This window comes from Trachymyrmex septentrionalis, unplaced genomic scaffold (assembly GCF_001594115.1).
Source record: "Trachymyrmex septentrionalis isolate Tsep2-gDNA-1 unplaced genomic scaffold, Tsep1.0 scaffold377, whole genome shotgun sequence".
Taxonomy (NCBI): Eukaryota; Metazoa; Arthropoda; class Insecta; order Hymenoptera; family Formicidae; genus Trachymyrmex; species Trachymyrmex septentrionalis.
Genome location: NW_017305544.1, coordinates 10,680 through 26,152, shown reverse-complemented (window position 1 = coordinate 26,152; position 15,473 = coordinate 10,680). Strand labels below are relative to the sequence as shown.

General features: G+C 28.8%; 1 pseudogene; it reads right to left on the bottom strand.

Moving 5' to 3' along the window:
* Window positions 1-13,973, bottom strand: part of LOC108750877 — a 23,867-nt pseudogene extending 9,894 nt beyond the window's left edge.
* Window positions 13,974-15,473: the final 1,500 nt, after the last annotated feature.

Below are 15,473 nucleotides of genomic sequence, written 5' to 3'. Positions count from 1 at the left end.
TATATATATATATATACCTGTTCACATAAGTTCTCATCGAGATTAAAATTGGACAATTTATAAAGAATTGTTAGTGTTTCATTTATCTGAAATTATTTTAATGTAAAACAAAAATTTGTAGTAAAATTATAAACTTGGCATTAAATGAATAAGATTTCGTCATTTTGACATGTGTAATTTAATTGTTGCTTGTGTTATTATTTTAATTTACTTAATTATCAATGCTTTTAATCGACTGTAACTATACCTCATAGTAAACAGTTTGACATACGTAGTTCAATGTGAGAAATAAAATGCTATACAAAACCACATTAGAGAATACATATATAAATGCCAGGTAATAATACTAAATATATATATAATCTGATGCTCTCCAAGCAATTGATACATTAATTGACAGAATGATATAGCATTATTAAAGTACCACATCATTTGTATTAATATTTGTACTTTGTATGCTATGTTTAGTTTGCGTGATATATAGCATAGTTGTAAATGAACGTGCCAGTAAATAAATTGTAATTGTTATAATTAATCAAATCGTGAGACATATACAAGAGACATATACGACAAGTACTAAGCAAAATATATTTTTAAAGTAGAATTCGATATAAGCGAGTATTATAACTTGCAGTTCACAATGTGTGATTATTTCACATAATTGAAATTAATTATTCTTCTACATATGTACATAAATATATAAGGTATCTCGTTTTAACTGTTGCATCAAATTATTTAGGGACAATACAGAAAAGTGTATTTCAAATAAAAGTGAAACGATTTCGATGAGGACATATTTTTTTTAATACTTTTTGAACATATTTTTGTTACATTGTTTTTTTAGGTAAAAAGGCATCTATAAGATATTAAGTGTACAATTTAAAAATGTATTAGACCCACAGTCTCTGCAAAGAAATTTAAATTTGGAAGTATGTTTAATTTCCAAATTTCAAGTAAGATTTATATTCATATGAAAGTTGTGTGAATAAGATTATATTTTTTTTATACAATAACACATCTTTGTAGTTTATTTATTTTAATTGTTATTATTTTCATTATTAAAGATTAAAATTTTTTAAATTATAAAGAAATTTACATTTTCCTTTTATAAGCACTTTAAATATTTATATAAAATAATTTATGCAAAGTTTTATTACGATTCACTGATTAGTTAGAAAGATATAGTACAAATAAATATTTTGTTTATGTGCTGGACAACCAGTTTATGCATTAGAATGTAACTCTACATAAATAATTTTAAATACATAATGAACTTAAAAAATTCAGTTTTTTCTTTCATTCTATATAATGCATTTTTATACGAGTGTATCATAGGATATGTAATGACACAAACTATAGAAATCGAAGCTTTTGAAAGTTAATTCTTATTGCAAAAAATATTACCTCAGCCGGGAGCCGAACCTGGATCTCTTGTCTTCCGTGCGAGATCCGGATCATCTCTGGGCCAAGGTAATATTTTTTGCAATAAGAATTAATTATTCTCAGATTTTAATGTGTCAATCAATATTATTAAGATCGTTTCAAAGATGCGAATAAACATAAAAAATTTGTTAAATTACTAGTCGATTTAACTCGTGATATTACAGCGATAATTTAGTAGAGTTAGTGTTTTAAAATCGAAAAATCATCAGACGCGCGTTTCTGGGAACTACATACGTAGTATATAAATTCACAAAAATCATATAAGCATTCAGATCTAGTTGGAAAAAGCGTTTAAAAGTTTTGATTTCTATAGTTTGTGTTAATCAATTACTATTTTAGTTAAAAATTTATTTATTTTCAATAGTTAGTGTAATAAGTTGGTGATGAAATTTTAGAATCAGTCGTGTTAATACCATTTTGTGTGATGCATTCTTCCACTAAAAACAATTCTTCTACCAAAAATTAATATAATTCTTCTTTTAAATTATCACGAATCATTTCTATCACAAATTCCGCAATTGTCTTTCCAATAATCTCTGCTCTTTCAGAAAACATTGAACTTTCCTTTTTCAGCAAGTTGCATTTTATATAAAATTTAACTACAAAATTTTCAGTCCATCAGTTATATATTGTTTTGAAAGCGACAAAGATGTTTTATCTTGCTCAGCACCAAAAATCGTATTTTCCACTCTATTAGCGTATGCGATTTCATATAATAAATATGTCTATCGTTTTCCATGCTGGTAAATTTTATTAAAATACTTTTTCAGTTCAGAGAATCACTGTGCGTGCCAGTGAATCGAATGTTTACTGAAGTGAGCAATATTTCGATTGGCGCGCGATCTACTTGCTGCGTTCAGAATCATCATCCGAGATTCAGAATCATCCACCCAGATGTAATTTTATCTTTAACATTCGATGAAATAAAATGAAATTTATAAAGATGTTGATATTTTCCTATATAGTACGTTTCTCAAATTATTACAATAATTACAATATTTAAAAAATTGATTTCTTCGAAATTATGGGCCAACGGCTGAAACAGCCGGACACGTTCTTTTTTCTTTCATTCAAGAAAAATCTATAAAAAACGCGTTCAAAACTCTTGACACCGTCACCTGATGTTTTATTGTAAAGTACAATTTTAAGAAACCCACATTGCTTCTTCGTGCAAACTATTATTTGATCTATGGACTACTATTTCATAAATACGAATTGCACAGCTTTTATATGAAGCAAATATTGTTACGACGTAACAGCTGCAGCATTATATTAGACGAATAAATGATAAAAAAATCTCGGTTTCGAAACTTTTTCGTCGTTATCAGCATTAAGACTCTACTTCGCAAATATGTATTAATACGTATTTTTTAATCCTAGAAAAGAATTTTCGAAGAAGTAAGAGAGAAAAAAATTATTGTTTTATACAAAAATTAATGTGTTTTAGTATAAATGACTTTAGAATTCGCTTCTTTTTTAAGGGATCCATCCTTCTTCTGTTCAAGTACAAGACATATTATGAACGCGTGATCGTGTTTATTTATACTCTGCAATATTTCTTGAATAATTTCTTGAAATTATCTATTATATTTTTTTATATTTCATCATATTCTAGCTAAGCTTTTTTCTTATATTATTTTTGTTTTGAAAACAGAAAATTTGTGTCTTTAAGGTAGAGAATTTGTATTGTAAAGTAAGGAATATGTATTTTAAAGCAGAGAATTTGTAATTATAAGCAGAGAATTTATCTGTTTCATTCCACTTGAAAAGAAATAAAAACACACACACACACACACACACACATATATTATCAACTTTATTTGATAATAGCATTTTAAAGAAGAGCGAGCGACAATTAAAAAATTTGTAGGAGGTCACTTAGGCCTTATGACCTTAACAATATATGTCAAGATTATCGAAATTGGCAAAAGGTCGCTTATTTACAAAATATACATAACAATGAATTTTGTTAAACAAACAAGTATATGTTTTCTTTACGCCTGATTTATCTCATTATTCTATTCATAAAAGTATTAGGATATTACGATTATCAGAAAATTAATAGTTTACGAGATATAATATTTAATGAGTCATGCCAATGATATGTGTCAGAAAAATGTATCTATAATATATCATAAATTATTGGTTTTTTGAAATTTCTGACTTAAACCTTATTCATGCAGAATGATTATAGAGAAATCATATTACGTAAGAAATTATATAATTCTATTTTAAAATGCACAGATAAACGTTACATTTTTTTCATTGTCAGTCATCATATCTCTATCTAGAAAAAAATAATGTGATCACAGTAGGCCCCTCTCGAAACAGTTGCACTTTCATAGAGAACTTTATTCTATACTTTTTGAAATATGTTGATATGAAAGTTAGATTGAGACATTCTATATATATATATAATATATATATATACATGCGCGTGCATGTGTGTAACAGACAGTAATTCTATTAAATAATTATTACATTATAATCCATATATATTGATTGTGTTCCTTAGCTCCTGTTATCCGCTGATGCATATAGATGGATCTGTTTTGTCTTCTGTAATTTGAACTACTTTTGAACAGATCAGAATATAATACTCGTAAACGTTCATTAATTTGATGAAATCTGGAGCTTATGCATCTGAATTAAAAAAGAATTAGTCACATTTTTTATTAACATTACAATATATGCATTTTGTAAAAGCATATTAACGCTAATTGCGTTAATAAATAGTTAGAAGTCGGACTAGAAATTTATTATTTACTTGTTATGTTCCAATATAATATTTAATACATATATGAGGAGTAGAGTTTCAAAATGAGTTTTGTCCAAAATTTATAATTTAGTTTTAGTTATTTTAAACTACAATTTATTTACAGATAACGAAAAAGAAAACCATCAAAAAATCACGCGCCTTACAGAAAATAATAATTTTTCAATCAGTAAGAAATGTTAAACGAAATTGCTAAAAGCATTAAACAAATGCATTTTATTTAAAGAATTTTTATGTTTTAGGGTTAAAAAATATCAATTATTTTTGCTGTTTTTGAAAGCTTATAGTCTCAAGAATAACCCACAAAAATGTTTTTTGGAAGAAACGAAAATTGTTGAAGATGTACAAGATAAAATGATATTATGTATAGGGCCTCATGATCGATTCTAATAGGATGCACCAATTTTTTTTAATTGCTATAACCGACGCTCGCCATTATTTATATTCAACCTTTCAAAACCATTCTGGAACGTTTCTCTTCAATAGAACACAGTTTCATTCTCTTCTGAGCATCACTTTCGTTTCTAACAGAAAACGGAGAGGTACTTGTACTAAAATATTTCAAACTTTATACATGTTTTTCACAAAACTGTGTTTTTGAATATGGTGATCACAATTCGAAAAAAATCATTAGTCCGACTGACTTCTACTTTTACGATTATACTCAGAGAACATGTTCATTATCACCGAAACTATAATTAATAGTCTACATAAATTTTTTCTATTTTTTTGAATGTCAAATAAAAGGAAAAAAATTAGAAAAATTCAAATTATTTTTTCAAACTGTTGCCATTTTGAGAATATGCATATGACATTAATTATCTTAGTCCGAGCAAGAATTATGAATCCACTCATTAAGAAAAAGTTCATTTTTTGACCAATGTTACGATTCCTTGATCACCGTTTGATCGTGTTAGCGGTGCAGACCTAATTTCAGCACCATCTTATTACTATTCTGTAAATAGTTAACATTACAAAAAATATTTTTTTACACGTATATTGTACGCACTTTCTAGACCTGTATTAGTTTTTAAGTATACTTAATATACTTAATATACTTAAATTTTTATTTACTAAAAAAATTCTCAAAGAATGTCTTCAAAATTGACTCTCAGATTAACTTAAAAACCTCTTTAAAAAATTTTTTGTTAAAGCATCTTTGGTTAAAGGACCATGCCATTTTTTTTTCTCTGGAAGCTTTTTTCTAGATATCCAGAAGGATAGTCGGAAAATCCGATCGGATAATTGGATATCCAAAAAGAATTTTAAGACGAATATTCGATATCCGGTATCCCCTAATTCACTATTCTTTTTAAGTTATAATTTTGCTGTTGCTTTTGCTGTTACTTTTTTATGATAAGATATGTCAAGATCAAGTTCATTGAAGAGAAAAATTCTGATAGTATGGTTATTCGATTACATTACTCAACATTACTTTCTTCCCTATGTTTTTTAAAGATGCCCATCTTTTACAAATATTTAATAATAAAAAATTGTAATTGATTATTTATTTTAAGTAACTGTTGTTTAGTATATTTTTGATACTCAAAATAAGTATCGTATATTCATGTTGTGTACAGACAATACAGACAATATACATATATCGTCAAGGTCATAGTCACTGATGATGGTGGGCTCTCTTTTTTATATGACAGGTTTTTAAGTGTTTCACTGGAAACATTTTGACGCACAATGTCAATAAAAATAGCTTACAAAAGATGTATACACATGTGTAATACTAACCCAAGAATAGCTGCAGAAATCAGAGCACTTAAGATAATGACGTTTTCCGGATAATAGCACAGAAATGTCTTTAATGTTATAGTCCAAAATGTTACGTCGTAATGCAAAGTAAAAATAATAAAAAAACTTAAATATGTTAATTGATAAAAAGCAAATACAATCCATCCGACAATTATACGAATTATCCAGTTACGTAGTCTTTGGTATTCCTTTGGCGCTCCGAGGGCTTCCAACGAGTCGTCTACTATAGCAAGTTTACGTAAGCACTTTTTCAATTCCTTTAAAAAAATTATATTGATCGATTATGCGGCCCAAAACAAAATTATTGTAATTTTATATTCGAGTAAAAATTGTTGTTGGAATGTGTATAGAAAATGTGATAAATAAAGAGTTATATTATAATAATGTAAGCATTAAAATTGATCTGTTAAAAAATTTTTTTTTTAATTTAATTTAGTTCATTGCGCAACTTATAAAAAAGATTACATGTTAACAGAGTAATAGACATAAACATAAAATATGATACAACATACTATAGTAGCTTGCAAATGGTTAGAAGCGTCAGCAAAACTGCTGTTACTTGTAGCCTACCACCTAAAAACTAAGACGATGCAATGAGTAGTGAAATAATAGTTCAAAATCATACACACACGCGCACGCACGCACACAGGCACGCACATAGACGCAAGCACCTACATACATACCAGTTATAGTCTCTCTTAAATACTGTGATGCAACGAAACACGAGATAGCAGAACGAAAACAGGACAAAGATGGAGAAGTTTTTATTGCTACAAGAAAAGAGTTAAAATATTGATTGAGAAGTAGAAGAAAGAAGTACGGAACATAGTGGAACGATAAATAATTTGGGTACCTGGTGACAAGGGGGTTAAAAGTAAAATACAGTTCAGGGTTCAACTGAAGAACGCATCGACGATATAAAAAATATTGATGCACAAAAAAAGAAAAAACGAAAAACAGTACAGGTGTAGAATAAAACGTTGCCATATCCTAATCCAGTCAGATCTCTGGTAAATACATAGACGTATGGTCGTATTTACGGACGCAGTAGGAGAAACGGAGGCAAGAATTTTGGATACGCTGTACACAATTTAGAAGTTATTGACGGGATTGGGTAGTGCTAAATTAAAAAAATAAAAATTAAGTTAAAAAGTTAAAAAGCTGATTAATTTTAAGTTAACTTAGTTACATTTTAGACTCTTAACTTTTTAACTATATTTACATTTTAACTTTAGTTACATTTTATATATATATACATATTCGTAACTATTAATTTTTTATTTAATTCTTTGAAGTCAAATCTCTGACATAATATGCGGCAATAGCGATAACTGAAAATAAGGTAAAAAAATGGCAAAAGTAAGAAAATTTATTGTGTGTTGATCAATGAAATTATAAATATTCTAGTGAACTTTCTCATCTTTGTAATTTTCACCTCATTTTAAATTATTCAATCGACCCCCCAGATTTTAATCTGTTAGATACCGTGTATTTCGATGTATTTAGTTTCTGATAGGTTGATATCTATTATTCCTTATTATTATATTATCGCTACTCCTTTGTATTGTGTCTAAAGCTTTAATCATGATCACAGGCCAGTATTTATAATCAAATTTTATATACTAAACAATAAATATAAATAAGATATATAAATAAAATATAGAGTATTTTTTAAATAAAATACAGGTATATATTTGTCATTTCCGTTATTTATAAGATTAAAATCCTGAAATCATGAATTAAAAAAAAACAAATTTAACTTTTAACTATTTAATTTTTTTATTAACTTAATTTTTAATTCAATTAATTTTGTTAAATTAACTTGTATCTTAACAAGTTATCTAAGTTAAATTTCCAAGTTTGTTAACTTTAACTTAATTTAGTTAAAAAAGAAAGTTAACTTACTCAACCCTGATTATTGATTAAGAGCTGGAAAGACAACATTGGCGTAATCATAAAATAATGAAATAATGAAACAAGTAATTCAGAAGAGAGGAATTTTGGAAAGCAAGGAAAGGATATGACGAAGAGGACAAAGTAAACGGGCGGACGTAGCTCGACACTTGACGGGCACGTGTGACTCGAATGTCTATGAAGAATCAACATGGACACCAAGAATCTTAATAGAGGAGAAGCGAGGAATTGAAACGAGGTTAAGAGAAATATCGAAGGATTGAATATCAGATAGTAATGTTGAGAAACCGACAATTAGCAAGAATGATTTAGAGAGATTTAAATGCAGTGAATTATTAGTAGATCATTCGTCAATAAATTTTAGATCTTTATTCAAAGCAGAGCAGGCTGCAAAAGCATTGAGTGGGTGAAACAAATTTGAAAAGAATTACGTCGTTTGCATACATGAAAAACTCAGGGGATAGAAAAACATTAGACAAATCAGAGATAAAAATATTAAAAAGTAAAATTCCGTGAATAGAATCCTGAGGTACTCCAGAAAAAAACAGCACGAGAAGAAGAGAAAAGAGAAAAAGAATTATATTTGAGGACTTTTCTGCTGCGTGTGATTTGTAAAGAACGAAGAGATTAGCGAGAGAGCCGAATGAGAGAGACTGTATAGCTTGAGTTTGACTAAAAAGTAGGTCATTACGGTATTGAAAGCTTTCTATAAAAATGTTTTATAATTTTGTATTTGCCCATAATTGTAAATTTTTAATGCTCTTAAATAAAAATATGATTAAACAAAAGAAAAGTAGTACTAAAAGATCAAGTATTATTATATTAAAACCAGGAGTACACTTAAAAATGTGTACCTTAAAACGACTGAAGTTAATGAGAATTAATGTAATGGTGACCAACGGAATGTCGGCGATGTATTATACAAGTATATTTCCATGTCATTTCCTCGCGAATTCGAACTTAAATTTGGATAGTAATAGAAATATATCAGAGAGCCCCATTTGGCGAAAGCATATAGGTTAGAAAGATACGCCCTAGGTTGTCCACGAGGATATTCGATCATGCAGAAATTACAAAACGATCCAATGATCAATAATGGTGCTAGCTCTCTTTCTAACGTCTCTGTCATAGTTTTTCTGAATCGTCGGCTAGTATTTTAACTGAATTAGTTCTTATCGCATGAAACACGTTTTAATAATTTTTATAAGATTTTCAGAAATAGTTTTCGCAGTTATTTAAGAAACTTTGTGAGAACTACACTGTAAGATTTGTACACTGGGGGTAACGTATGTAAATGCCATTAAACCAACACGTATTGAACAACAAAATGGACACATAGATAATCTAGATTAGATTTCCTTTCTTTTCATGTAATTTTTATTTTATAGGTACGTTGATTAAGGCCATCAGTTGTGTATCGCCCTTGAAAAAAAAATTCATATTTTTATTCAGAACGATATTAAACATTTTATGAGACGTTTAGTAATTATGATTGGTCATAAGATTACATTATGGATAATCTTATTTCATTTCGGTACTATCTTTTAGCTGGGTACGGAGCGGCGACCACGCGAAGCACGCATTGTCCATCGTACTAACAATGATCACTGCTTTCTTAATTATAATTTCCCGCGGCACCTCGAAGTAACATCCCGCGCGCATGGGATTTAGTTTGTTCACATTCACTACCAAATTGAGGATTCGCGACAATGCCCACACGCTGTCGTGTTCCTGGAACTCTTCAAGTGATGTCAATGTGGGTTCGATAATATGCTGCTCGTACCACTCGTGCATATCGGTGCATCGGTATATCTCGCTGTTCTTAGTGTTTATACTCTTAATGTCACGTTTATTCTTCGTCGCAAACTCACCGTTGAACGCGGTGTTCACTTTTGCACTACCGTGTCTTTCTACAGCGTCTCGCACACGCTCGAACACTATTTCTCACGCTGATCTTCTCGCGGCGGCACTTTTAATTTACTTTGCTTTATATATATATATATATACACACCGACTGCCAGTCGGTTATGCATCCTACTATCAAATGTTACCATTATACTAGATAAATCCCGGGGCAGTCTCGCTATGGCAAGGAATGCTTCTCAGCGTCAGTCTTTGTCAAAGTTCATCCGAATAAACTGTATTCGATGTGAGTGACTTCAAGCTGCAAAAGTATTCTGCCAATAGCGGAATATTTTTGCATGTTGAATTATGTGATTCAGTGTTACGTGTGTACCATATACCTAATTATGCATAAATGGTGGTACATAATTTATAATCGTTCTAAATAAACTACGTATAAATTAGTAGTGTATAACCGTTTATATATAATTATGTACAGAAATTTTTTTACCGAGCTGCTATATTTTAAAAGAGATAAGATCACTCGAAAGACACGTCATTCCGCGATGAATATTACCTGCCAACGTGTTATTGATAGTCGTTGATGATTATGAAGTAATAATACATACATTCGCCATTTTAAAATTAATATCGCAATTGCAAACAATATATTGCATATTACAATATAAATATTGCAAAAGCAAATGTCTGGAAATTGTTATAGAAATTGAAACTTAAAAAGGTTTAGATTAGAACAGTGGAGGTTTAAAGACGAGAAATTACTTGCGAATAATTGGAAACATTTTACCATGCAATTTTCAAAACAAATAAAAAAACAGTGTTATTACGTACTAAAAAATATAATATGAATTTGTTGATCATTAATAATACTTCAGTAAAAATTAAATATCTAATATATATACGTATGTACATATACATTACAAATTTTGCTCCAAGCAATTATAAAAATAAAAAAAATCAAGTTATTTTTATAATGACTTGTTATTTTATATTTTGAATATGTTAAATTCCACATTATTCTAGATAAAATTCTAGAACAATAACTTTGTAATAATCGTATGCAAACAACTCATACTGATAAACAATAAACGTGCAAGATAACGAACTCAATACGACGCACTATTTCTTTTTTTAAGCATTAAATAAATTTTTTGAACTAAAGAAAACTTTTCAAATCATTTCTTAATTAATTACAATTAAAATCGGGCATTAAAATTGATGTTTTCGCCATATAATTTTAAAATTGAATCCTTAATTACATCGATGTAAGTTCAATGTTATCCTCAATATTAAACATTGCATATCGATTCAACAATTCCGTAAAAGGAATCTTCAAATATTATTTGACAAGGTAATGCAAAGTAAACTTTTTCTAACTAGAAACTGTTTTCTCTTTCTAGAATGAATATAATTGAACAAGTGCATGGATTTATAAACAGAGTTGGGAAGTAATACGTTACTTGTAACGTTGTTACTTTTTTTGGTAATGATCGTTACTTTTTTCTGTAACGCTGTTGGTAAGGTTACATTTTTGCAATAATAATAATGATTTAATTACTTCTATTGTTACTTTAATTTTTATTGAATGGATTGGATTGGATTATCAATTGTTTCAATTGCACTGAAAGATATTTTGCTTTTGTATCTCTAGAAGTGTATTTTTAGCTATCCAAGTTGTGCCATTGTTATAACAAATGAATAAAATACTTAAAAATTTTTTTGATGCTTGTATACAAATATATATTTACAATTTAACATTGTATTATCTATAATAAAAGGTTATTAGTAGTAATAAATACAATTACAAAATGTTCACTTTCCCATTTTTATTTCTTAAAAAATAATACTTAAAAAATATACTTTATGTTTTAAACTGCATTCCAATAATCATTATTAGTATTGAAAATCTGTAATTCACATTACGTATATACTACTTCTCAGTACTGGAAATGAATCTTAAAATATATTTTTAATTATGACATTAATGTTTAAAAGCCATATTTACTTTAAATTCGTTAATTGTTGAGTTTAGATGATTGTTTTTGCCAGATTTTTAATCATTGTGTAAAAACGCGTTGAATGAAATTAATTTTATTAATGTCATATCATGAAGGACCTAAATTCAACAATTTCTCGAAAAGTAACGATTCGTTACTTTTTCAAGTAATGATAACGTTAATACGTTACTTTTAAAAATGAATAAATAGTGATGGTAATAAGTTATTTTTTTAGCAAAATAACTACTGTAACAATAACGCGTTATTTTTTTAAGGTAACGTTCCCAACTCTGCTCATTAGTTAATTCGCATTATTACCTTCCGATAGAGAAGAAAACTGTAGGCGATATGTATCCTCATGCCAACATGTAACGATTGCATAATAGAGTGGTACAACATAATGGCGATAACATTGACAATGATTAGGAAAATAATATAGATCATCACCTCGTTTATTGAGGTTTTATGCTCAGCTTTTTCATCATGTTTAATATTTGCACATTAATAATACAACGAAATCAACACTATTGTTAAGATAAATAACAAATCGAAGGACTCTTTCTATACAAAACAAATAATAATAAGTAACGGGCAATGTACAAGTCAACACATTTCATTGAAATTAATAAAAAATATATATATTATAATTAACGGAGGTAAAATTACATAACGCAAAAATTAGAATCGAAATTACGAAAATGATTACAAATTACAAGTTTCGGCTACCGGATTGAGCCTTCTTCAGACATTAACATAACGAAAAAATCGCAGAATAAAAATCAATTATCGTAAATGATCGCATATTCAGAACATTCACAGTTCGGGTGAGTCTTGATGTCGAGTACAACATTGTTTCCGTACGATTGAACCGTCAAATGTATTAAAAATATCTTGGCAAAGTTCTAATAGATAAAAAAGATAAATTAAAAAACGTACCACAAAAAGATGTACGCGTAAATAAATTCAATTATCGGAAATCTAAATAATAAAAAAATATATAATAAAAACTCACCAGAAATCATGTGTAAGAAATTCAAACGAGCGTGTCCAAAAAGGAATAAAAAACTATTGAAAAATGTACAGCAAGAAGGAACGCAGATGTGTAAGACAGACATTACGTGTCGATTATTATGTATGTTCAGTAGTGCGGATCAACACAGACTGAGAGAGGAGACGGCCTGTTAGTAACAGAAAGTCAATCTTTATTTATGATGGGAATATAAGCCTTGTAGAGGCCATTGGTGTCAATTTGTAAATTGAGACCATTCTTCTGCCTTCTGATATTAAGCATCTCTGAAACCAAACGTCTCCGATAGCAAGGTTCTTCGTCTAAAATTTTGACTTCATCCCATATAAATTCGTGATCACGCTGTCTCCTATGCTCAGTTACGACAGAACGAACAGAGGTGTTGTATCTAATGTGATTGCGATGTTTAGCAATCCTGGTCTTTAATTTTCTACTAGTCTGACCCACGTATGACGCGTCACAATCATTACATGAAATCTTGTAGACCACGTTGTTCTTTGATGTATGCGGACAAATATCTTTCTGTACTTTGATGTATTTATTCAATTTATTGCGACTACGGAAAGATACCCTGATGTCGTTTTTATTGAAACATTTGAACTTTTCTGTGTGGAAAGGGATGAATGGAATCGTAAGCTAAGAAACAGATTCACTCGTCTCGACATTGTCGGACAAACCTTTATGTGTTATGTGTCTATTTTCAATTAAATTTTTTATTCGTTGATTGACTATGTGAAAAATGAAGGTTAGTGGATAGTCATTGTCTAATAAAATGTTGATAATAAACGTCAAATTCTGTGTAACCTAAAGTCTGATAATAAAAATGCTCTGTCAATCAGCGAGAGAATCGACCCTCTCTTTTGTGCCAAGGAATGTTTAGAATAGAAATTCAAAAACCTCCCTGAAAAGATCGGTACCAATCAAAACCAAACCTGTTCCCATTAATAGATATAGTAACATCTAGAAAATTAATTTCGTCTCCCCCCAATTCTAAAGTAAATTGTAAACGCGGATGGAATGAATTAAATTATTCTAATAACAAGTCAACTTTTGAAGGAACAATCGCAGTACAAATGTCATCCACGTATCTAAAATAAAATGCTGCATCTAAGTCCAACGACATCAAGGACACTGTCTCAAGCCTCCTCATCACCAAGTCCGCTATTACAGGTGATAAAGGAGAGCTCATGGGAGTGCCGTAATTTCGATTCTAATTTTTACGTTATGTAATTTTACCTCCGTTAATTATAATATATATATTTTTTATTAATTTCAAAGAAATGTGTTGACTCTTACTTTGCCCGTTACTTATTATTACTATTGTTAAGATTTATAGAATCGAAATACTGGGGCCTACTTGAATAACTATCGAATACCGAATTGACAAAAAAGCGTGCGATTATGTATCTCAGCGTTAGCGTATTAGATTTATTACAATACCTCGAGAACTAGGCTTCAAATCCCGTCAATATGTATACAAAAAATATAAAATTGTATAAGCAATTGTAATTAATAAAATATATGTAAAACTTTGTTGTACATACATAAAAATATATTAACATATGTAAAATACCGTTAAAAAATAATCTTTTAAATTAAGTTTTTTTTTAATGTAATGACATACAACTATATTTAATAGTGGGCTCTTTTTGAGGACTAAAAGTGAATTTGAATTTATTGACATTAGGAACCTACTTTAGGAGATGGAAAATGAATTACAGTTGTTCGATAGTAATGAGCCAATATATAAGACTAAAAACGGAATACAGATTTTTGATAATAATAATATTATGTATAAGCTACAAGTCTTATTTTCAACATGCATAATATCTCATATCTATATCTATATCTCATAACCATAGCCATCTATTCGTATACATTTTCGACGTCAACAAGGACGCTTCTAGACTCTCAAAAGTAGAATGCTTCTACACTATTAGTGTATTTGATGTTATCTAGGTAAATATAATATTGTTTGGAAAAAGTGCCTCTGATTCGTATTTAATATTTTTACCCTATTACTACAAGGTACAAATAATTATAAACGTAATTACTTGCAACATTATAACTTTATACTAAGTACAATATGTACAAACGTGTTCAATAGATGCTCTTTACTTACATAGCTTCAAACAATACCTGTCGACTTGAGTTGAAGCTGATAAGTTTGATAAAATATTTTATATATTGAAATTATGTGCACATTATAATGCTCTTTGTAAAGTAAAAATAAGTACAATTATTTTTATTATAATAATATAATTTATTATAATAATATAATTTGTCAAATTTTAACATAAAACGTGATAAATATAAATTTATTTTATAGTTAAAAGATAGCACTTTGAAGTGCATAAACGAAATTTAGAAACAAATTTACTTTAGTTGCAAAAAAAAAAGATAAATACGACCAAAAATTTTAACATATTCAACCTTTTAATTTTTTCGAAAATCTAGATTAATTCCGCGGCCAGATTCGTTTTTGCAGCAAACAAAATCCATGGAAAATACTTTGTTTATTCAAGTTAAAAAAAAAGTCTATTTTTGAATAACTGTAATTGAAGAAGCATTTTACTTTTTTATTAATTTCTAGCCCATTTGATAGATCCTAATCATATCTGGAAAATATCATAATAAGAAAATATCATAATTCAACTCTTCTGTCTGCTCTCTGAATTGATTTCACAAT